The following is a 21,447-nucleotide window of genomic DNA, read 5'->3' as shown; positions in this document are numbered from 1 at the left end:
CCAGTAGACAGTTTGGAAAGGATGGTATTATTGTGCTGGCTAAAAACATTTTGCAGGTGTTTTTTCATTTTTAAATACGTTTTTACAGTGGAGAGGCACGAACCTCACTCCTCAGATGAGAATGAAGCAAAAATCCAGCGTCTCACACCACTCGGCCAAGCTATGTGGTCGTTGACGGCACAGCAACAAAAATGGCCAATGGACATCATCACCAGCATCTCGTCGGGAACTTATTTTAATCGTTTCGAAGCTAACACACATTTTGCTGGTTGTGATTTATATAAAACAAGCTGTGGCAGCGGTGGGATTTGAACCCACGCCTCCGAGGAGACTGGAGCCTGAATCCTGTGCCTTAGACCGCTCGGCCACGCTACCTAGTCGTTGACAGCAGCAACAGAAATCACCAATGTGCATCATCACCAAAAGCTCGTTTTAAAATTTGATTAAAATCGTCGTGGCTGAAGCACATTTTACAGTTTGTCATTGTGTAAAAAGAAGGCAGTTTATTACGGCGGGAATTGAACCCACGCCTCCTAGGAAAGTGGAGACTTAATTCGCTACCGTGGACCACCGAGCCCCCGTTACCAATGTTAGAAGCAATACCAGAAATAGCCAATGGGCATCGACACCAACAGCTTGTTGTGAATCTATTTTATTATTGTAGAATCTGAAAAACATATTTTGCAAGTTGTTTTATGTAATAACAATATTTGGCAGCAGTGGGATCTGAATCCACACATCTGAAGAAACAGGTACGTAAATACAGTGCCTTAAATCGCTAGGCCGCGCTGCCTATTTCCCAAACACAACACCAGAAATGGCCAATGGGCACCATCACCAGTAGACAGTTTGGAAAGGATGGTATTATTGTACTGGCTAAAAACATTTTGCAGGTGTTTTTTCATTTTTAAATACGTTTTGGCAGTGGAGAGGCACGAACCTCACTCCTCAGATGAGAATGAAGCAAAAATCCAGCGTCTCACACCACTCGGCCAAGCTATGTGGTCGTTGACGGCACAGCAACAAAAATGGCCAATGGACATCATCACCAGCATCTCGTCGGGAACTTATTTTAATCGTTTCGAAGCTAACACACATTTTGCTGGTTGTGATTTATATAAAACAAGCTGTGGCAGCGGTGGGATTTGAACCCACGCCTCCGAGGAGACTGGAGCCTGAATCCTGTGCCTTAGACCGCTCGGCCACGCTACCTAGTCGTTGACAGCAGCAACAGAAATCACCAATGTGCATCATCACCAAAAGCTCGTTTTAAAATTTGATTAAAATCGTCGTGGCTGAAGCACATTTTACAGTTTGTCATTGTGTAAAAAGAAGGCAGTTTATTACGGCGGGAATTGAACCCACGCCTCCTAGGAAAGTGGAGACTTAATTCGCTACCGTGGACCACCCAGCCCCCGTTACCAATGTTAGAAGCAATACCAGAAATAGCCAATGGGCATCGACACCAACAGCTTGTTGTGAATCTATTTTATTATTGTAGAATCTGAAAAACATATTTTGCAAGTTGTTTTATGTAATAACAATATTTGGCAGCAGTGGGATCTGAATCCACACATCTGAAGAAACAGGTACGTAAATACGGTGCCTTAAATCTCTAGGCCGCGCTGCCTATTTCCCAAACACAACACCAGAAATGGCCAATGGGCACCATCACCAGTAGACAGTTTGGAAAGGATGGTATTATTGTGCTGGCTAAAAACATTTTGCAGGTGTTTTTTCATTTTTAAATACGTTTTTACAGTGGAGAGGCACGAACCTCACTCCTCAGATGAGAATGAAGCAAAAATCCAGCGTCTCACACCACTCGGCCAAGCTATGTGGTCGTTGACGGCACAGCAACAAAAATGGCCAATGGACATCATCACCAGCATCTCGTCGGGAACTTATTTTAATCGTTTCGAAGCTAACACACATTTTGCTGGTTGTGATTTATATAAAACAAGCTGTGGCAGCGGTGGGATTTGAACCCACGCCTCCGAGGAGACTGGAGCCTGAATCCTGTGCCTTAGACCGCTCGGCCACGCTACCTAGTCGTTGACAGCAGCAACAGAAATCACCAATGTGCATCATCACCAAAAGCTCGTTTTAAAATTTGATTAAAATCGTCGTGGCTGAAGCACATTTTACAGTTTGTCATTGTGTAAAAAGAAGGCAGTTTATTACGGCGGGAATTGAACCCACGCCTCCTAGGAAAGTGGAGACTTAATTCGCTACCGTGGACCACCGAGCCCCCGTTACCAATGTTAGAAGCAATACCAGAAATAGCCAATGGGCATCGACACCAACAGCTTGTTGTGAATCTATTTTATTATTGTAGAATCTGAAAAACATATTTTGCAAGTTGTTTTATGTAATAACAATATTTGGCAGCAGTGGGATCTGAATCCACACATCTGAAGAAACAGGTACGTAAATACAGTGCCTTAAATCGCTAGGCCGCGCTGCCTATTTCCCAAACACAACACCAGAAATGGCCAATGGGCACCATCACCAGTAGACAGTTTGGAAAGGATGGTATTATTGTACTGGCTAAAAACATTTTGCAGGTGTTTTTTCATTTTTAAATACGTTTTGGCAGTGGAGAGGCACGAACCTCACTCCTCAGATGAGAATGAAGCAAAAATCCAGCGTCTCACACCCCTCGGCCAAGCTATGTGGTCGTTGACGGCACAGCAACAAAAATGGCCAATGGACATCATCACCAGCATCTCGTCGGGAACTTATTTTAATCGTTTCGAAGCTAACACACATATTTTGCTGGTTGTGATTTATATAAAACAAGCTGTGGCAGCGGTGGGATTTGAACCCACGCCTCCGAGGAGACTGGAGCCTTAATCCAGCGCCTTAGACCGCTCGGCCACGCTACCTAGTCGTTGACAGCAGCAACAGAAATCAGCAATGCGCATCATCATCAAAAGCTCGTTTTAAAATTTGATTAAAATCGTCGTGGCTGAAGCACATTTTACAGTTTGTCATTGTGTAAAAAGAAGGCAGTTTATCACGGCGGGAATTGAACCCACGCCTCCTAGGAAAGTGGAGACTTAATTCGCTACCGTGGACCACCCAGCCCCCGTTACCAATGTTAGAAGCAATACCAGAAATAGCCAATGGGCATCGACACCAACAGCTTGTTGTGAATCTATTTTATTATTGTAGAATCTGAAAAACATATTTTGCAAGTTGTTTTATGTAATAACAATATTTGGCAGCAGTGGGATCTGAATCCACACATCTGAAGAAACAGGTACGTAACTACGGTGCCTTAAATCGCTAGGCCGCGCTGCCTATTTCCCAAACACAACATCAGAAATGGCCAATGGGCACCATCACCAGTAGACAGTTTGGAAAGGATGGTATTATTGTACTGGCTAAAAACATTTTGCAGGTGTTTTTTTCATTTTTAAATAGAGTTTTGGCAGTGGAGAGGCACGAACCTCACTCCTCAGATGAGAATGAAGCAAAAATCCAGCGTCTCACACCCCTCGGCCAAGCTATGTGGTCGTTGACGGCACAGCAACAAAAATGGCCAATGGACATCATCACCAGCATCTCGTCGGGAACTTATTTTAATCGTTTCGAAGCTAACACACATATTTTGCTGGTTGTGATTTATATAAAACAAGCTGTGGCAGCGGTGGGATTTGAACCCACGCCTCCGAGGAGCCTGGAGCCTTAATCCAGCGCCTTAGACCGCTCGGCCACGCTACCTAGTCGTTGACAGCAGCAACAGAAATCACCAATGCGCATCATCACCAAAAGCTCGTTTTAAAATTTGATTAAAATCGTCGTGGCTGAAGCACATTTTACAGTTTGTCATTGTGTAAAAAGAAGGCAGTTTATTACGGCGGGAATTGAACCCACGCCTCCTAGGAAAGTGGAGACTTAATTCGCTACCGTGGACCACCCAGCCCCCGTTACCAATGTTAGAAGCAATACCAGAAATAGCCAATGGGCATCGACACCAACAGCTTGTTGTGAATCTATTTTATTATTGTAGAATCTGAAAAACATATTTTGCAAGTTGTTTTATGTAATAACAATATTTGGCAGCAGTGGGATCTGAATCCACACATCTGAAGAAACAGGTACGTAAATACAGTGCCTTAAATCGCTAGGCCGCGCTGCCTATTTCCCAAACACAACACCAGAAATGGCCAATGGGCACCATCACCAGTAGACAGTTTGGAAAGGATGGTATTATTGTACTGGCAAAAAACATATTTTGCAGATGTTTTTTCATTTTTAAATACGTTTTGGCAGTGGAGAGGCACGAACCTCACTCCTCAGATGAGAATGAAGCAAAAATCCAGCGTCTCACACCACTCGGCCAAGCTATGTGGTCGGTGACGGAACAGCAACAAAAATGGCCAATGGACATCATCACCAGCATCTCGTCGGGAACTTATTTTAATCGTTTCGAAGCTAACACACATAATTTGCTGGTTGTGATTTATATAAAACAAGCTGTGGCAGTGGTGGGATTTGAACCCACGCCTCCGAGGAGACTAGAGCCTTAATCCAGCGCCTTAGCCCGCTCGGCCACGCTACCTAGTCCTTGACAGCAGCAACAGAAATCACCAATGCGCATCATCACCAAAAGCTCGTTTTAAAATTTGATTAAAATCGTCGTGGCTGAAGCACATTTTACAGTTTGTCATTGTGTAAAAAGAAGGCAGTTTATTACGGCGGGAATTGAACCCACGCCTCCTAGGAAAGTGGAAACTTAATTCGCTACCGTGGACCACCCAGCCCCCGTTACCAATGTTAGAAGCAATACCAGAAATAGCCAATGGGCATCGACACCAACAGCTTGTTATGAATCTATTTTATTATTGTAGAATCTGAAAAACATATTTTGCAAGTTGTTTTATGTAATAACAATATTTGGCAGCAGTGGGATCTGAATCCACACATCTGAAGAAACAGGTACGTAAATACAGTGCCTTAAATCGCTAGGCCACGCTGCCTATTTCCCAAACACAACACCAGAAATGGCCAATGGGCACCATCACCAGTAGACAGTTTGGAAAGGATGGTATTATTGTACTGGCTAAAAACATTTTGCAGGTGTTTTTTCATTTTTAAATACGTTTTGGCAGTGGAGAGGCACGAACCTCACTCCTCAGATGAGAATGAAGCAAAAATCCAGCGTCTCACACCCCTCGGCCAAGCTATGTGTTCGTTGACGGCACAGCAACAAAAATGGCCAATGGACATCATCACCAGCATCTCGTCGGGAACTTATTTTAATCGTTTCGAAGCTAACACACATATTTTGCTGGTTGTGATTTATATAAAACAAGCTGTGGCAGCGGTGGGATTTGAACCCACGCCTCCGAGGAGACTGGAGCCTTAATCCAGCGCCTTAGACCGCTCGGCCACGCTACCTAATCGTTGACAGCAGCAACAGAAATCACCAATGCGCATCATCACCAAAAGCTCGTTTTAAAATTTGATTAAAATCGTCGTGGCTGAAGCACATTTTACAGTTTGTCATTGTGTAAAAAGAAGGCAGTTTATTACGGCGGGAATTGAACCCACGCCTCCTAGGAAAGTGGAGACTTAATTCGCTACCGTGGACCACCCAGCCCCCGTTACCAATGTTAGAAGCAATACCAGAAATAGCCAATGGGCATCGACACCAACAGCTTGTTGTGAATCTATTTTATTATTGTAGAATCTGAAAAACATATTTTGCAAGTTGTTTTATGTAATAACAATATTTGGCAGCAGTGGGATCTGAATCCACACATCTGAAGAAACAGGTACGTAAATACAGTGCCTTAAATCGCTAGGCCACGCTGCCTATTTCCCAAACACAACACCAGAAATGGCCAATGGGCACCATCACCAGTAGACAGTTTGGAAAGGATGGTATTATTGTACTGGCTAAAAACATTTTGCAGGTGTTTTTTTCATTTTTTAATACGTTTTGGCAGTTGAGAGGCACGAACCTCACTCCTCAGATGAGAATGAAGCAAAAATCCAGCGTCTCACACCCCTCGGCCAAGCTATGTGGTCGTTGACGGCACAGCAACAAAAATGGCCAATGGACATCATCACCAGCATCTCGTCGGGAACTTATTTTAATCTTTTCGAAGCTAACACACATATTTTGCTGGTTGTGATTTATATAAAACAAGCTGTGGCAGCAGTGGGATTTGAACCCACGCCTCCGAGGAGACTGGAGCCTTAATCCAGCGCCTTAGACCGCTCGGCCACGCTACCTAGTCGTTGACATCATCAACAGAAATCACCAATGCGCATCATCACCAAAAGCTCGTTTTAAAATTTGATTAAAATCGTCGTGGCTGAAGCACATTTTACAGTTTGTCATTGTGTAAAAAGAAGGCAGTTTATTACGGCGGGAATTGAACCCACGCCTCCTAGGAAAGTGGAGACTTAATTCGCTACCGTGGACCACCCAGCCCCCGTTACCAATGTTAGAAGCAATACCAGAAATAGCCAATGGGCATCGACACCAACAGCTTGTTGTGAATCTATTTTATTATTGTAGAATCTGAAAAACATATTTTGCAAGTTGTTTTATGTAATAACAATATTTGGCAGCAGTGGGGTCTGAATCCACACATCTGAAGAAACAGGTACGTAAATACAGTGCCTTAAATCGCTAGGCCGCGCTGCCTATTTCCCAAACACAACATCAGAAATGGCCAATGGGCACCATCACCAGTAGACAGTTTGGAAAGAATGGTATTATTGTACTGGCTAAAAACATTTTGCAGGTGTTTTTTCATTTTTAAATACGTTTTGGCAGTGGAGAGGCACGAACCTCACTCCTCAGATGAGAATGAAGCAAAAATCCAGCGTCTCACACCCCTCGGCCAAGCTATGTGGTCGTTGACGGCACAGCAACAAAAATGGCCAATGGACATCATCACCAGCATCTCGTCGGGAACTTATTTTAATCGTTTCGAAGCTAACACACATATTTTGCTGGTTGTGATTTATATAAAACAAGCTGTGGCAGCGGTGGGATTTGAACCCACGCCTCCGAGGAGACTGGAGCCTTAATCCAGCGCCTTAGACCGCTCGGCCACGCTACCTAGTAGTTGACAGCAGCAACAAAAATCACCAATGCGCATCATCACCAAAAGCTCGTTTTAAAATTTGATTAAAATCGTCGTGGCTGAAGCACATTTTACAGTTTGTCATTGTGTAAAAAGAAGGCAGTTTATTACGGCGGGAATTGATCCCACGCCTCCTAGGAAAGTGGAGACTTAATTCGCTACCGTGGACCACCCAGCCCCCGTTACCAATGTTAGAAGCAATACCAGAAATAGCCAATGGGCATCGACACCAACAGCTTGTTGTGAATCTATTTTATTATTATAGAATCTGAAAAACATATTTTGCAAGTTGTTTTATGTAATAACAATATTTGGCAGCAGTGGGATCTGAATCCACACATTTGAAGAAACAGGTACGTAAATACAGTGCCTTAAATCGCTAGGCCGCGAAAGCCTATTTCGCAAACACAACACCAGAAATGGCCTATGGGCACCATCACCAGTAGAGAGTTTGGAAAGGATGGTATTATTGTACTGGCTAAAAACATTTTGCAGGTGTTTTTTCATTTTTAAATACGTTTTGGCAGTGGAGAGGCACGAACCTCACTCCTCAGATGAGAATGAAGCAAAAATCCAGCGTCTCACACCCCTCGGCCAAGCTATGTGGTCGTTGACGGCACAGCAACAAAAATGGCCAATGGACATCATCACCAGCATCTCGTCGGGAACTTATTTTAATCGTTTCGAAGCTAACACACATATTTTGCTGGTTGTGATTTATATAAAACAAGCTGTGGCAGCGGTGGGATTTGAACCCACGCCTCCGAGGAGACTGGAGCCTTAATCCAGCGCCTTAGACCACTCGGCCACGCTACCTAGTCGTTGACAGCAGCAACAGAAATCACCAATGCGCATCATCACCAAAAGCTCGTTTTAAAATTTGATTAAAATCGTCGTGGCTGAAGCACATTTTACAGTTTGTCATTGTGTAAAAAGAAGGCAGTTTATTACGGCGGGAATTGAACCCACGCCTCCTAGGAAAGTGGAGACTTAATTCGCTACCGTGGACCACCGAGCCCCCGTTACCAATGTTAGAAGCAATACTAGAAATAGCCAATGGGCATCGACACCAACAGCTTGTTGTGAATCTATTTTATTATTGTAGAATCTGAAAAACATATTTTGCAAGTTGTTTTATGTAATAACAATATTTGGCAGCAGTGGGATCTGAATCCACACATCTGAAGAAACAGGTACGTAAATACAGTGCCTTAAATCGCTAGGCCGCGCTGCCTATTTCCCAAACACAACACCAGAAATGGCCAATGGGCACCATCACCAGTAGACAGTTTGGAAAGGATGGTATTATTGTACTGGCTAAAAACATTTTGCAGGTGTTTTTTCATTTTTAAATACGTTTTGGCAGTGGAGAGGCACGAACCTCACTCCTCAGATGAGAATGAAGCAAAAATCCAGCGTCTCACACCCCTCGGCCAAGCTATGTGGTCGTTGACGGCACAGCAACAAAAATGGCCAATGGACATCATCACCAGCATCTCGTCGGGAACTTATTTTAATCGTTTCGAAGCTAACACACATATTTTGCTGGTTGTGATTTATATAAAACAAGCTATGGCAGCGGTGGGATTTGAACCCACGCCTCCGAGGAGACTGGAGCCTTAATCCAGCGCCTTAGACCGCTCGGCCACGCTACCTAGTCGTTGACAGCAGCAACAGAAATCACCAATGTGCATCATCACCAAAAGCTCGTTTTAAAATTTGATTAAAATCGTCGTGGCTGAAGCACATTTTACAGTTTGTCATTGTGTAAAAAGAAGGCAGTTTATCACGGCGGGAATTGAACCCACGCCTCCTAGGAAAGTGGAGACTTAATTCGCTACCGTGGACCACCCAGCCCCCGTTACCAATGTTAGAAGCAATACCAGAAATAGCCAATGGGCATCGACACCAACAGCTTGTTGTGAATCTATTTTATTATTGTAGAATCTGAAAAACATATTTTGCAAGTTGTTTTATGTAATAACAATATTTGGCAGCAGTGGGATCTGAATCCACACATCTGAAGAAACAGGTACGTAAATACGGTGCCTTAAATCGCTAGGCCGTGCTGCCTATTTCCCAAACACAACATCAGAAATGGCCAATGGGCACCATCACCAGTAGACAGTTTGGAAAGGATGGTATTATTGTACTGGCTAAAAACATTTTGCAGGTGTTTTTTTCATTTTTAAATAGAGTTTTGGCAGTGGAGAGGCACGAACCTCACTCCTCAGATGAGAATGAAGCAGAAATCCAGCGTCTTACACCCCTCGGCCAAGCTATGTGGTCGTTGACGGCACAGCAACAAAAATGGCCAATGGACATCATCACCAGCATCTCGTCGGGAACTTATATAAATCTTTTCGAAGCTAACACACATATTTTGCTGGTTGTGATTTATATAAAACAAGCTGTGGCAGCAGTGGGATTTGAACCCACGCCTCCGAGGAGACTGGAGCCTTAATCCAGCGCCTTAGACCGCTCGGCCACGCTACCTAGTCGTTGACATCATCAACAGAAATCACCAATGCGCATCATCACCAAAAGCTCGTTTTAAAATTTGATTAAAATCGTCGTGGCTGAAGCACATTTTACAGTTTGTCATTGTGTAAAAAGAAGGCAGTTTATTACGGCGGGAATTGAACCCACGCCTCCTAGGAAAGTGGAGACTTAATTCGCTACCGTGGACCACCCAGCCCCCGTTACCAATGTTAGAAGCAATACCAGAAATAGCCAATGGGCATCGACACCAACAGCTTGTTGTGAATCTATTTTATTATTGTAGAATCTGAAAAACATATTTTGCAAGTTGTTTTATGTAATAACAATATTTGGCAGCAGTGGGATCTGAATCCACACATCTGAAGAAACAGGTACGTAAATACAGTGCCTTAAATCGCTAGGCCGCGCTGCCTATTTCCCAAACACAACACCAGAAATGGCCAATGGGCACCATCACCAGTAGACAGTTTGGAAAGGATGGTATTATTGTACTGGCTAAAAACATTTTGCAGGTGTTTTTTCATTTTTAAATACGTTTTGGCAGTGGAGAGGCACGAACCTCACTCCTCAGATGAGAATGAAGCAAAAATCCAGCGTCTCACACCCCTCGGCCAAGCTATGTGGTCGTTGACGGCACAGCAACAAAAATGGCCAATGGACATCATCACCAGCATCTCGTCGGGAACTTATTTTAATCGTTTCGAAGCTAACACACATATTTTGCTGGTTGTGATTTATATAAAACAAGCTGTGGCAGCGGTGGGATTTGAACCCACGCCTCCGAGGAGACTGGAGCCTTAATCCAGCGCCTTAGACCGCTCGGCCACGCTACCTAGTCGTTGACAGCAGCAACAGAAATCACCAATGCGCATCATCACCAAAAGCTCGTTTTAAAATTTGATTAAAATCGTCGTGGCTGAAGCACATTTTACAGTTTGTCATTGTGTAAAAAGAAGGCAGTTTATCACGGCGGGAATTGAACCCACGCCTCCTAGGAAAGTGGAGACTTAATTCGCTACCGTGGACCACCCAGCCCCCGTTACCAATGTTAGAAGCAATACCAGAAATAGCCAATGGGCATCGACACCAACAGCTTGTTGTGAATCTATTTTATTATTGTAGAATCTGAAAAACATATTTTGCAAGTTGTTTTATGTAATAACAATATTTGGCAGCAGTGGGATCTGAATCCACACATCTGAAGAAACAGGTACGTAAATACGGTGCCTTAAATCGCTAGGCCGCGCAGCCTATTTCCCAAACACAACATCAGAAATGGCCAATGGGCACCATCACCAGTAGACAGTTTGGAAAGGATGGTATTATTGTACTGGCTAAAAACATTTTGCAGGTGTTTTTTTCATTTTTAAATACGTTTTGGCAGTTGAGAGGCACGAACCTCACTCCTCAGATGAGAATGAAGCAAAAATCCAGCGTCTCACACCCCTCGGCCAAGCTATGTGGTCGTTGACGGCACAGCAACAAAAATGGCCAATGGACATCATCACCAGCATCTCGTCGGGAACTTATTTTAATCGTTTCGAAGCTAACACACATATTTTGCTGGTTGTGATTTATATAAAACAAGCTGTGGCAGCGGTGGGATTTGAACCCACGCCTCCGAGGAGACTGGAGCCTTAATCCAGCGCCTTAGACCGCTCGGCCACGCTACCTAGTCGTTGACAGCAGCAACAGAAATCACCAATGCGCATCATCACCAAAAGCTCATTTTAAAATTTGATTAAAATCGTCGTGGCTGAAGCACATTTTACAGTTTGTCATTGTGTAAAAAGAAGGCAGTTTATTACGGCGGGAATTGAACCCACGCCTCCTAGGAAAGTGGAGACTTAATTCGCTACCGTGGACCACCCAGCCCCCGTTACCAATGTTAGAAGCAATACCAGAAATAGCCAATGGGCATCGACACCAACAGCTTGTTGTGAATCTATTTTATTATTGTAGAATCTGAAAAACATATTTTGCAAGTTGTTTTATGTAATAACAATATTTGGCAGCAGTGGGATCTGAATCCACACATCTGAAGAAACAGGTACGTAAATACAGTGCCTTAAATCGCTAGGCCGCGCTGCCTATTTCCCAAACACAACACCAGAAATGGCCAATGGGCACCATCACCAGTAGACAGTTTGGAAAGGATGGTATTATTCTACTGGCTAAAAACATTTTGCAGGTGTTTTTTCATTTTTAAATACGTTTTGGCAGTGGAGAGGCACGAACCTCACTCCTCAGATGAGAATGAAGCAAAAATCCAGCGTCTCACACCCCTCGGCCAAGCTATGTGGTCGTTGACGGCACAGCAACAAAAATGGCCAATGGACATCATCACCAGCATCTCGTCGGGAACTTATTTTAATCGTTTCGAAGCTAACACACATATTTTGCTGGTTGTGATTTATATAAAACAAGCTGTGGCAGCGGTGGGATTTGAACCCACGCCTCCGAGGAGACTGGAGCCTTAATCCAGCGCCTTAGACCGCTCGGCCACGCTACCTAGTCGTTGACAGCAGCAACAGAAATCACCAATGCGCATCATCACCAAAAGCTCGTTTTAAAATTTGATTAAAATCGTCGTGGCTGAAGCACATTTTACAGTTTGTCATTGTGTAGAAAGAAGGCAGTTTATCACGGCGGGAATTGAACCCACGCCTCCTAGGAAAGTGGAGACTTAATTCGCTACCGTGGACCACCCAGCCCCCGTTACCAATGTTAGAAGCAATACCAGAAATAGCCAATGGGCATCGACACCAACAGCTTGTTGTGAATCTATTTTATTATTGTAGAATCTGAAAAACATATTTTGCAAGTTGTTTTATGTAATAACAATATTTGGCAGCAGTGGGATCTGAATCCACACATCTGAAGAAACAGGTACGTAAATACGGTGCCTTAAATCTCTAGGCCGCGCTGCCTATTTCCCAAACACAACACCAGAAATGGCCAATGGGCACCATCACCAGTAGACAGTTTGGAAAGGATGGTATTATTGTGCTGGCTAAAAACATTTTGCAGGTGTTTTTTCATTTTTAAATACGTTTTTACAGTGGAGAGGCACGAACCTCACTCCTCAGATGAGAATGAAGCAAAAATCCAGCGTCTCACACCACTCGGCCAAGCTATGTGGTCGTTGACGGCACAGCAACAAAAATGGCCAATGGACATCATCACCAGCATCTCGTCGGGAACTTATTTTAATCGTTTCGAAGCTAACACACATTTTGCTGGTTGTGGTTTATATAAAACAAGCTGTGGCAGCGGTGGGATTTGAACCCACGCCTCCGAGGAGACTGGAGCCTTAATCCTGTGCCTTAGACCGCTCGGCCACGCTACCTAGTCGTTGACAGCAGCAACAGAAATCACCAATGTGCATCATCACCAAAAGCTCGTTTTAAAATTTGATTAAAATCGTCGTGGCTGAAGCACATTTTACAGTTTGTCATTGTGTAAAAAGAAGGCAGTTTATTACGGCGGGAATTGAACCCACGCCTCCTAGGAAAGTGGAGACTTAATTCGCTACCGTGGACCACCGAGCCCCCGTTACCAATGTTAGAAGCAATACTAGAAATAGCCAATGGGCATCGACACCAACAGCTTGTTGTGAATCTATTTTATTATTGTAGAATCTGAAAAACATATTTTGCAAGTTGTTTTATGTAATAACAATATTTGGCAGCAGTGGGATCTGAATCCACACATCTGAAGAAACAGGTACGTAAATACAGTGCCTTAAATCGCTAGGCCGCGCTGCCTATTTCCCAAACACAACACCAGAAATGGCCAATGGGCACCATCACCAGTAGACAGTTTGGAAAGGATGGTATTATTGTACTGGCTAAAAACATTTTGCAGGTGTTTTTTCATTTTTAAATACGTTTTGGCAGTGGAGAGGCACGAACCTCACTCCTCAGATGAGAATGAAGCAAAAATCCAGCGTCTCACACCCCTCGGCCAAGCTATGTGGTCGTTGACGGCACAGCAACAAAAATGGCCAATGGACATCATCACCAGCATCTCGTCGGGAACTTATTTTAATCGTTTCGAAGCTAACACACATATTTTGCTGGTTGTGATTTATATAAAACAAGCTATGGCAGCGGTGGGATTTGAACCCACGCCTCCGAGGAGACTGGAGCCTTAATCCAGCGCCTTAGACCGCTCGGCCACGCTACCTAGTCGTTGACAGCAGCAACAGAAATCACCAATGTGCATCATCACCAAAAGCTCGTTTTAAAATTTGATTAAAATCGTCGTGGCTGAAGCACATTTTACAGTTTGTCATTGTGTAAAAAGAAGGCAGTTTATCACGGCGGGAATTGAACCCACGCCTCCTAGGAAAGTGGAGACTTAATTCGCTACCGTGGACCACCCAGCCCCCGTTACCAATGTTAGAAGCAATACCAGAAATAGCCAATGGGCATCGACACCAACAGCTTGTTGTGAATCTATTTTATTATTGTAGAATCTGAAAAACATATTTTGCAAGTTGTTTTATGTAATAACAATATTTGGCAGCAGTGGGATCTGAATCCACACATCTGAAGAAACAGGTACGTAAATACGGTGCCTTAAATCGCTAGGCCGTGCTGCCTATTTCCCAAACACAACATCAGAAATGGCCAATGGGCACCATCACCAGTAGACAGTTTGGAAAGGATGGTATTATTGTACTGGCTAAAAACATTTTGCAGGTGTTTTTTTCATTTTTAAATAGAGTTTTGGCAGTGGAGAGGCACGAACCTCACTCCTCAGATGAGAATGAAGCAGAAATCCAGCGTCTTACACCCCTCGGCCAAGCTATGTGGTCGTTGACGGCACAGCAACAAAAATGGCCAATGGACATCATCACCAGCATCTCGTCGGGAACTTATATAAATCTTTTCGAAGCTAACACACATATTTTGCTGGTTGTGATTTATATAAAACAAGCTGTGGCAGCAGTGGGATTTGAACCCACGCCTCCGAGGAGACTGGAGCCTTAATCCAGCGCCTTAGACCGCTCGGCCACGCTACCTAGTCGTTGACATCATCAACAGAAATCACCAATGCGCATCATCACCAAAAGCTCGTTTTAAAATTTGATTAAAATCGTCGTGGCTGAAGCACATTTTACAGTTTGTCATTGTGTAAAAAGAAGGCAGTTTATTACGGCGGGAATTGAACCCACGCCTCCTAGGAAAGTGGAGACTTAATTCGCTACCGTGGACCACCCAGCCCCCGTTACCAATGTTAGAAGCAATACCAGAAATAGCCAATGGGCATCGACACCAACAGCTTGTTGTGAATCTATTTTATTATTGTAGAATCTGAAAAACATATTTTGCAAGTTGTTTTATGTAATAACAATATTTGGCAGCAGTGGGATCTGAATCCACACATCTGAAGAAACAGGTACGTAAATACAGTGCCTTAAATCGCTAGGCCGCGCTGCCTATTTCCCAAACACAACACCAGAAATGGCCAATGGGCACCATCACCAGTAGACAGTTTGGAAAGGATGGTATTATTGTACTGGCTAAAAACATTTTGCAGGTGTTTTTTCATTTTTAAATACGTTTTGGCAGTGGAGAGGCACGAACCTCACTCCTCAGATGAGAATGAAGCAAAAATCCAGCGTCTCACACCCCTCGGCCAAGCTATGTGGTCGTTGACGGCACAGCAACAAAAATGGCCAATGGACATCATCACCAGCATCTCGTCGGGAACTTATTTTAATCGTTTCGAAGCTAACACACATATTTTGCTGGTTGTGATTTATATAAAACAAGCTGTGGCAGCGGTGGGATTTGAACCCACGCCTCCGAGGAGACTGGAGCCTTAATCCAGCGCCTTAGACCGCTCGGCCACGCTACCTAGTCGTTGACAGCAGCAACAGAAATCACCAATGCGCATCATCACCAAAAGCTCGTTTTAAAATTTGATTAAAATCGTCGTGGCTGAAGCACATTTTACAGTTTGTCATTGTGTAAAAAGAAGGCAGTTTATCACGGCGGGAATTGAACCCACGCCTCCTAGGAAAGTGGAGACTTAATTCGCTACCGTGGACCACCCAGCCCCCGTTACCAATGTTAGAAGCAATACCAGAAATAGCCAATGGGCATCGACACCAACAGCTTGTTGTGAATCTATTTTATTATTGTAGAATCTGAAAAACATATTTTGCAAGTTGTTTTATGTAATAACAATATTTGGCAGCAGTGGGATCTGAATCCACACATCTGAAGAAACAGGTACGTAAATACGGTGCCTTAAATCGCTAGGCCGCGCAGCCTATTTCCCAAACACAACATCAGAAATGGCCAATGGGCACCATCACCAGTAGACAGTTTGGAAAGGATGGTATTATTGTACTGGCTAAAAACATTTTGCAGGTGTTTTTTTCATTTTTAAATACGTTTTGGCAGTTGAGAGGCACGAACCTCACTCCTCAGATGAGAATGAAGCAAAAATCCAGCGTCTCACACCCCTCGGCCAAGCTATGTGGTCGTTGACGGCACAGCAACAAAAATGGCCAATGGACATCATCACCAGCATCTCGTCGGGAACTTATTTTAATCGTTTCGAAGCTAACACACATATTTTGCTGGTTGTGATTTATATAAAACAAGCTGTGGCAGCGGTGGGATTTGAACCCACGCCTCCGAGGAGACTGGAGCCTTAATCCAGCGCCTTAGACCGCTCGGCCACGCTACCTAGTCGTTGACAGCAGCAACAGAAATCACCAATGCGCATCATCACCAAAAGCTCATTTTAAAATTTGATTAAAATCGTCGTGGCTGAAGCACATTTTACAGTTTGTCATTGTGTAAAAAGAAGGCAGTTTATTACGGCGGGAATTGAACCCACGCCTCCTAGGAAAGTGGAGACTTAATTCGCTACCGTGGACCACCCAGCCCCCGTTACCAATGTTAGAAGCAATACCAGAAATAGCCAATGGGCATCGACACCAACAGCTTGTTGTGAATCTATTTTATTATTGTAGAATCTGAAAAACATATTTTGCAAGTTGTTTTATGTAATAACAATATTTGGCAGCAGTGGGATCTGAATCCACACATCTGAAGAAACAGGTACGTAAATACGGTGCCTTAAATCGCTAGGCCACGCTGCCTATTTCCCAAACACAACATCAGAAATGGCCAATGGGCACCATCACCAGTAGACAGTTTGGAAAGGATGGTATTATTGTACTGGCTAAAAACATTTTGCAGGTGTTTTTTTCATTTTTAAATAGAGTTTTGGCAGTGGAGAGGCACGAACCTCACTCCTCAGATGAGAATGAAGCAAAAATCCAGCGTCTCACACCCCTCGGCCAAGCTATGTGGTCGTTGACGGCACAGCAACAAAAATGGCCAATGGACATCATCACCAGCATCTCGTCGGGAACTTATTTTAATCGTTTCGAAGCGAACACACATATTTTGCTGGTTGTGATTTATATAAAACAAGCTGTGGCAGCGGTGGGATTTGAACCCACGCCTCCGAGGAGACTGGAGCCTTATTCCTGTGCCTTAGACCGCTCGGCCACGCTACCTAGTCGTTGACAGCAGCAACAGAAATCACCAATGCGCATCATCACCAAAAGCTCGTTTTAAAATTTGATCAAAATCGTCGTGGCTGAAGCACATTTTACAGTTTGTCATTGTGTAAAAAGAAGGCAGTTTATTACGGCGGGAATTGAACCCACGCCTCCTAGGAAAGTGGAGACTTAATTCGCTACCGTGGACCACCGAGCCCCCGTTACCAATGTTAGAAGCAATACCAGAAATAGCCAATGGGCATCGACACCAACAGCTTGTTGTGAATCTATTTTATTATTGTATAATCTGAAAAACATATTTTGCAAGTTGTTTTATGTAATAACAATATTTGGCAGCAGTGGGATCTGAATCCACACATCTGAAGAAACAGGTACGTAAATACAGTGCCTTAAATCGCTAGGCCGCGCTGCCTATTTCCCAAACACAACACCAGAAATGGCCAATGGGCACCATCACCAGTAGACAGTTTGGAAAGGATGGTATTATTGTACTGGCTAAAAACATTTTGCAGGTGTTTTTTTCATTTTTAAATACGTTTTGGCAGTGGAGAGGCACGAACCTCACTCCTCAGATGAGAATGAAGCAAAAATCCAGCGTCTCACACCCCTCGTCCAAGCTATGTGGTCGTTGACGGCACAGCAACAAAAATGGCCAATGGACATCATCATCAGCATCTCGTCGGGAACTTATTTTAATCGTTTCGAAGCTAACACACATATTTTGCTGGTTGTGATTTATATAAAACAAGCTATGGCAGCGGAGGGATTTGAACCCACGCCTCCGAGGAGACTGGAGCCTTAATCCAGCGCCTTAGACCGCTCGGCCACGCTACCTAGTCGTTGCCAGCAGCAACAGAAATCACCAATGCGCATCATCACCAAAAGCTCGTTTTCAAATTTATTAAAATCGTCGTGGCTGAAGCACATTTTACAGTTTGTCATTGTGTAAAAAGAAGGCAGTTTATTACGGCGGGAATTGAACCCACGCCTCCTAGGAAAGTGGAGACTTAATTCGCTACCGTGGACAACCCAGCCCCCGTTACCAATGTTAGAAGCAATACCAGAAATAGCCAATGGGCATCGACACCAACAGCTTGTTGTGAATCTATTTTATTATTGTAGAATCTGAAAAACATATTTTGCAAGTTGTTTTATGTAATAACAATATTTGGCAGCAGTGGGATCTGAATCCACACATCTGAAGAAACAGGTACGTAAATACAGTGCCTTAAATCGCTAGGCCGCGCTGCCTATTTCCCAAACACAACACCAGAAATGGCCAATGGGCACCATCACCAGTAGACAGTTTGGAAAGGATGGTATTATTGTACTGGCTAAAAACATTTTGCAGGTGTTTTTTCATTTTTAAATACGTTTTGGCAGTGGAGAGGCACGAACCTCACTCCTCAGATGAGAATGAAGCAAAAATCCAGCGTCTCACACCCCTCGGCCAAGCTATGTGGTCGTTGACGGCACAGCAACAAAAATGGCCAATGGACATCATCACCAGCATCTCGTCGGGAACTTATTTTAATCGTTTCGAAGCTAACACACGTATTTTGCTGGTTGTGATTTATATAAAACAAGCTGCGGCAGCGGTGGGATTTGAACCCACGCCTCCGAGGAGACTGGAGCCTTAATCCTGTGCCTTAGACCGCTCAGCCACGCTACCTAGTCGTTGACAGCAGCAACAGAAATCACCAATGCGCATCATCACCAAAAGCTCGTTTTAAAATTTGATTAAAATCGTCGTGGCTGAAGCACATTTTACAGTTTGTCATTGTGTAAAAAGAAGGCAGTTTATTACGGCGGGAATTGAACCCACGCCTCCTAGGAAAGTGGAGACTTAATTCGCTACCGTGGACCACCCAGCCCCCGTTACCAATGTTAGAAGCAATACCAGAAATAGCCAATGGGCATCGACACCAACAGCTTGTTGTGAATCTATTTTACTATTGTAGAATCTGAAAAACATATTTTGCAAGTTGTTTTATGTAATAACAATATTTGGCAGCAGTGGGATCTGAATCCACACATCTGAAGAAACAGGTACGTAAATACAGTGCCTTAAATCGCTAGGCCGCGCTGCCTATTTCCCAAACACAACACCAGAAATGGCCAATGGGCACCATCACCAGTAGACAGTTTGGAAAGGATGGTATTATTGTACTGGCTAAAAACATTTTGCAGGTGTTTTTTTCATTTTTAAATACGTTTTGGCAGTGGAGAGGCACGAACCTCACTCCTCAGATGAGAATGAAGCAAAAATCCAGCGTCTCACACCCCTCGTCCAAGCTATGTGGTCGTTGACGGCACAGCAACAAAAATGGCCAATGGACATCATCACCAGCATCTCGTCGGGAACTTATTTTAATCGTTTCGAAGCTAACACACGTATTTTGCTGGTTGTGATTTATATAAAACAAGCTGTGGCAGCGGTGGGATTTGAACCCACGCCTCCGAGGAGACTGGAGCCTTAATCCAGCGCCTTAGACCGCTCGGCCACGCTACCTAGTCATTGACAGCAGCAACAGAAATCACCAATGCGCATCATCACCAAAAGCTCGTTTTAAAATTTTATTAAAATCGTCGTGGCTGAAGCACATTTTACAGTTTGTCATTGTGTAAAAAGAAGGCAGTTTATTACGGCGGGAATTGAACCCACGCCTCCTAGGAAAGTGGAGACTTAATTCGCTACCGTGGACAACCCAGCCCCCGTTACCAATGTTAGAAGCAATACCAGAAATAGCCAATGGGCATCGACACCAACAGCTTGTTGTGAATCTATTTTATTATTGTAGAATCTGAAAAACATATTTTGCAAGTTGTTTTATGTAATAACAATATTTGGCAGCAGTGGGATCTGAATCCACACATCTGAAGAAACAGGTACGTAAATACAGTGCCTTAAATCGCTAGGCCGCGCTGCCTATTTCCCAAACACAACACCAGAAATGGCCAATGGGCACCATCACCAGTAGACAGTTTGGAAAGGATGGTATTATTGTACTGGCTAAAAACATTTTGCAGGTGTTTTTTCATTTTTAAATACGTTTTGGCAGTGGAGAGGCACGAACCTCACTCCTCAGATGAGAATGAAGCAAAAATCCAGCGTCTCACACCCCTCGGCCAAGCTATGTGGTCGTTGACGGCACAGCAACAAAAATGGCCAATGGACATCATCACAAGCATCTCGTCGGGAACTTATTTTAATCGTTTCGAAGCTAACACACATATTTTGCTGGTTGTGATTTATATAAAACAAGCTGTGGCAGCGGTGTGATTTGAACCCACGCCTCCGAGGAGACTGGAGCCTTAATCCAGCGCCTTAGACCGCTCGGCCACGCTACCTAGTCGTTGACAGCAGCAACAGAAATCACCAATGCGCATCATCACCAAAAGCTCGTTTTAAAATTTGATTAAAATCGTCGTGGCTGAAGCACATTTTACAGTTTGTCATTGTGTAAAAAGAAGGCAGTTTATTACGGCGGGAATTGAACCCACGCCTCCTAGGAAAGTGGAGACTTAATTCGCTACCGTGGACCACCCAGCCCCCGTTACCAATGTTAGAAGCAATACCAGAAATAGCCAATGGGCATCGACACTAACAGCTTGTTGTGAATTTATTTTATTATTGTAGAATCTGAAAAACATATTTTGCAAGTTGTTTTATGTAATAACAATATTTGGCAGCAGTGGGATCTGAATCCACACATCTGAAGAAACAGGTACGTAAATACAGTGCCTTAAATCGCTAGGCCGCGCTGCCTATTTCCCAAACACAACACCAGAAATGGCCAATGGGCACCATCACCAGTAGACAGTTTGGAAAGGATGGTATTATTGTACTGGCTAAAAACATTTTGCAGGTGTTTTTTCATTTTTAAATACGTTTTGGCAGTGGAGAGGCACGAACCTCACTCCTCAGATGAGAATGAAGCAAAAATCCAGCGTCTCACACCCCTCGGCCAAGCTATGTGGTCGTTGACGGCACAGCAACAAAAATGGCCAATGGACATCATCACCAGCATCTCGTCGGGAACTTATTTTAATCGTTTCGAAGCTAACACACATATTTTGCTGGTTGTGATTTATATAAAACAAGCTGTGGCAGCGGTGGGATTTGAACCCACGCCTCCGAGGAGACTGGAGCCTTAATCCAGCGCCTTAGACCGCTCGGCCACGCTACCTAGTCATTGACAGCAGCAACAGAAATCACCAATGCGCATCATCACCAAAAGCTCGTTTTAAAATTTGATTAAAATCGTCGTGGCTGAA

At 43.9% G+C, this 21,447-nt stretch overlaps 23 non-coding genes across 23 annotated transcripts; all 23 read right to left on the bottom strand.

The window, feature by feature from the left end:
* Positions 1-2,806: 2,806 nt before the first annotated feature.
* Positions 2,807-2,888, bottom strand: TRNAL-AAG (transfer RNA leucine (anticodon AAG)). The gene has a single exon. It is a non-coding gene; the product is annotated as a tRNA-Leu (tRNA).
* A 759-nt stretch (positions 2,889-3,647) lies between these two features.
* On the bottom strand, positions 3,648-3,729 carry TRNAL-AAG (transfer RNA leucine (anticodon AAG)). Its single transcript has one exon. It is a non-coding gene; the product is annotated as a tRNA-Leu (tRNA).
* A 759-nt stretch (positions 3,730-4,488) lies between these two features.
* On the bottom strand, positions 4,489-4,570 carry TRNAL-AAG (transfer RNA leucine (anticodon AAG)). Its single transcript has one exon. It is a non-coding gene; the product is annotated as a tRNA-Leu (tRNA).
* Positions 4,571-5,327: 757 nt separating this feature from the next.
* Positions 5,328-5,409, bottom strand: TRNAL-AAG (transfer RNA leucine (anticodon AAG)). The gene has a single exon. It is a non-coding gene; the product is annotated as a tRNA-Leu (tRNA).
* A 758-nt stretch (positions 5,410-6,167) lies between these two features.
* Positions 6,168-6,249, bottom strand: TRNAL-AAG (transfer RNA leucine (anticodon AAG)). Its single transcript has one exon. It is a non-coding gene; the product is annotated as a tRNA-Leu (tRNA).
* A 757-nt stretch (positions 6,250-7,006) lies between these two features.
* On the bottom strand, positions 7,007-7,088 carry TRNAL-AAG (transfer RNA leucine (anticodon AAG)). Its single transcript has one exon. It is a non-coding gene; the product is annotated as a tRNA-Leu (tRNA).
* A 758-nt stretch (positions 7,089-7,846) lies between these two features.
* Positions 7,847-7,928, bottom strand: TRNAL-AAG (transfer RNA leucine (anticodon AAG)). Its single transcript has one exon. It is a non-coding gene; the product is annotated as a tRNA-Leu (tRNA).
* Positions 7,929-8,685: 757 nt separating this feature from the next.
* On the bottom strand, positions 8,686-8,767 carry TRNAL-AAG (transfer RNA leucine (anticodon AAG)). Its single transcript has one exon. It is a non-coding gene; the product is annotated as a tRNA-Leu (tRNA).
* A 759-nt stretch (positions 8,768-9,526) lies between these two features.
* Positions 9,527-9,608, bottom strand: TRNAL-AAG (transfer RNA leucine (anticodon AAG)). The gene has a single exon. It is a non-coding gene; the product is annotated as a tRNA-Leu (tRNA).
* A 757-nt stretch (positions 9,609-10,365) lies between these two features.
* Positions 10,366-10,447, bottom strand: TRNAL-AAG (transfer RNA leucine (anticodon AAG)). The gene has a single exon. It is a non-coding gene; the product is annotated as a tRNA-Leu (tRNA).
* A 758-nt stretch (positions 10,448-11,205) lies between these two features.
* On the bottom strand, positions 11,206-11,287 carry TRNAL-AAG (transfer RNA leucine (anticodon AAG)). The gene has a single exon. It is a non-coding gene; the product is annotated as a tRNA-Leu (tRNA).
* Positions 11,288-12,044: 757 nt separating this feature from the next.
* On the bottom strand, positions 12,045-12,126 carry TRNAL-AAG (transfer RNA leucine (anticodon AAG)). The gene has a single exon. It is a non-coding gene; the product is annotated as a tRNA-Leu (tRNA).
* A 755-nt stretch (positions 12,127-12,881) lies between these two features.
* Positions 12,882-12,963, bottom strand: TRNAL-AAG (transfer RNA leucine (anticodon AAG)). Its single transcript has one exon. It is a non-coding gene; the product is annotated as a tRNA-Leu (tRNA).
* A 757-nt stretch (positions 12,964-13,720) lies between these two features.
* TRNAL-AAG (transfer RNA leucine (anticodon AAG)) lies at positions 13,721-13,802 on the bottom strand. The gene has a single exon. It is a non-coding gene; the product is annotated as a tRNA-Leu (tRNA).
* Positions 13,803-14,561: 759 nt separating this feature from the next.
* TRNAL-AAG (transfer RNA leucine (anticodon AAG)) lies at positions 14,562-14,643 on the bottom strand. Its single transcript has one exon. It is a non-coding gene; the product is annotated as a tRNA-Leu (tRNA).
* Positions 14,644-15,400: 757 nt separating this feature from the next.
* TRNAL-AAG (transfer RNA leucine (anticodon AAG)) lies at positions 15,401-15,482 on the bottom strand. The gene has a single exon. It is a non-coding gene; the product is annotated as a tRNA-Leu (tRNA).
* Positions 15,483-16,240: 758 nt separating this feature from the next.
* Positions 16,241-16,322, bottom strand: TRNAL-AAG (transfer RNA leucine (anticodon AAG)). The gene has a single exon. It is a non-coding gene; the product is annotated as a tRNA-Leu (tRNA).
* A 759-nt stretch (positions 16,323-17,081) lies between these two features.
* TRNAL-AAG (transfer RNA leucine (anticodon AAG)) lies at positions 17,082-17,163 on the bottom strand. Its single transcript has one exon. It is a non-coding gene; the product is annotated as a tRNA-Leu (tRNA).
* A 758-nt stretch (positions 17,164-17,921) lies between these two features.
* On the bottom strand, positions 17,922-18,003 carry TRNAL-AAG (transfer RNA leucine (anticodon AAG)). The gene has a single exon. It is a non-coding gene; the product is annotated as a tRNA-Leu (tRNA).
* Positions 18,004-18,759: 756 nt separating this feature from the next.
* Positions 18,760-18,841, bottom strand: TRNAL-AAG (transfer RNA leucine (anticodon AAG)). The gene has a single exon. It is a non-coding gene; the product is annotated as a tRNA-Leu (tRNA).
* Positions 18,842-19,599: 758 nt separating this feature from the next.
* TRNAL-AAG (transfer RNA leucine (anticodon AAG)) lies at positions 19,600-19,681 on the bottom strand. Its single transcript has one exon. It is a non-coding gene; the product is annotated as a tRNA-Leu (tRNA).
* Positions 19,682-20,438: 757 nt separating this feature from the next.
* Positions 20,439-20,520, bottom strand: TRNAL-AAG (transfer RNA leucine (anticodon AAG)). The gene has a single exon. It is a non-coding gene; the product is annotated as a tRNA-Leu (tRNA).
* A 757-nt stretch (positions 20,521-21,277) lies between these two features.
* Positions 21,278-21,359, bottom strand: TRNAL-AAG (transfer RNA leucine (anticodon AAG)). The gene has a single exon. It is a non-coding gene; the product is annotated as a tRNA-Leu (tRNA).
* Between the last annotated feature and the right edge of the window lie 88 nt (positions 21,360-21,447).

The sequence above is a fragment of the Petromyzon marinus genome, chromosome 61 (assembly GCF_048934315.1).
Source record: "Petromyzon marinus isolate PM22_M1 ecotype Great Lakes invasive population chromosome 61, UKy_Petmar_22M1.pri1.0, whole genome shotgun sequence".
In the NCBI taxonomy this organism is placed as follows: Eukaryota; Metazoa; Chordata; class Hyperoartia; order Petromyzontiformes; family Petromyzontidae; genus Petromyzon; species Petromyzon marinus.
The sequence above is the reverse complement of the archived record's forward strand: the minus strand, read 5'-3'. Positions and strand labels throughout refer to the sequence as shown.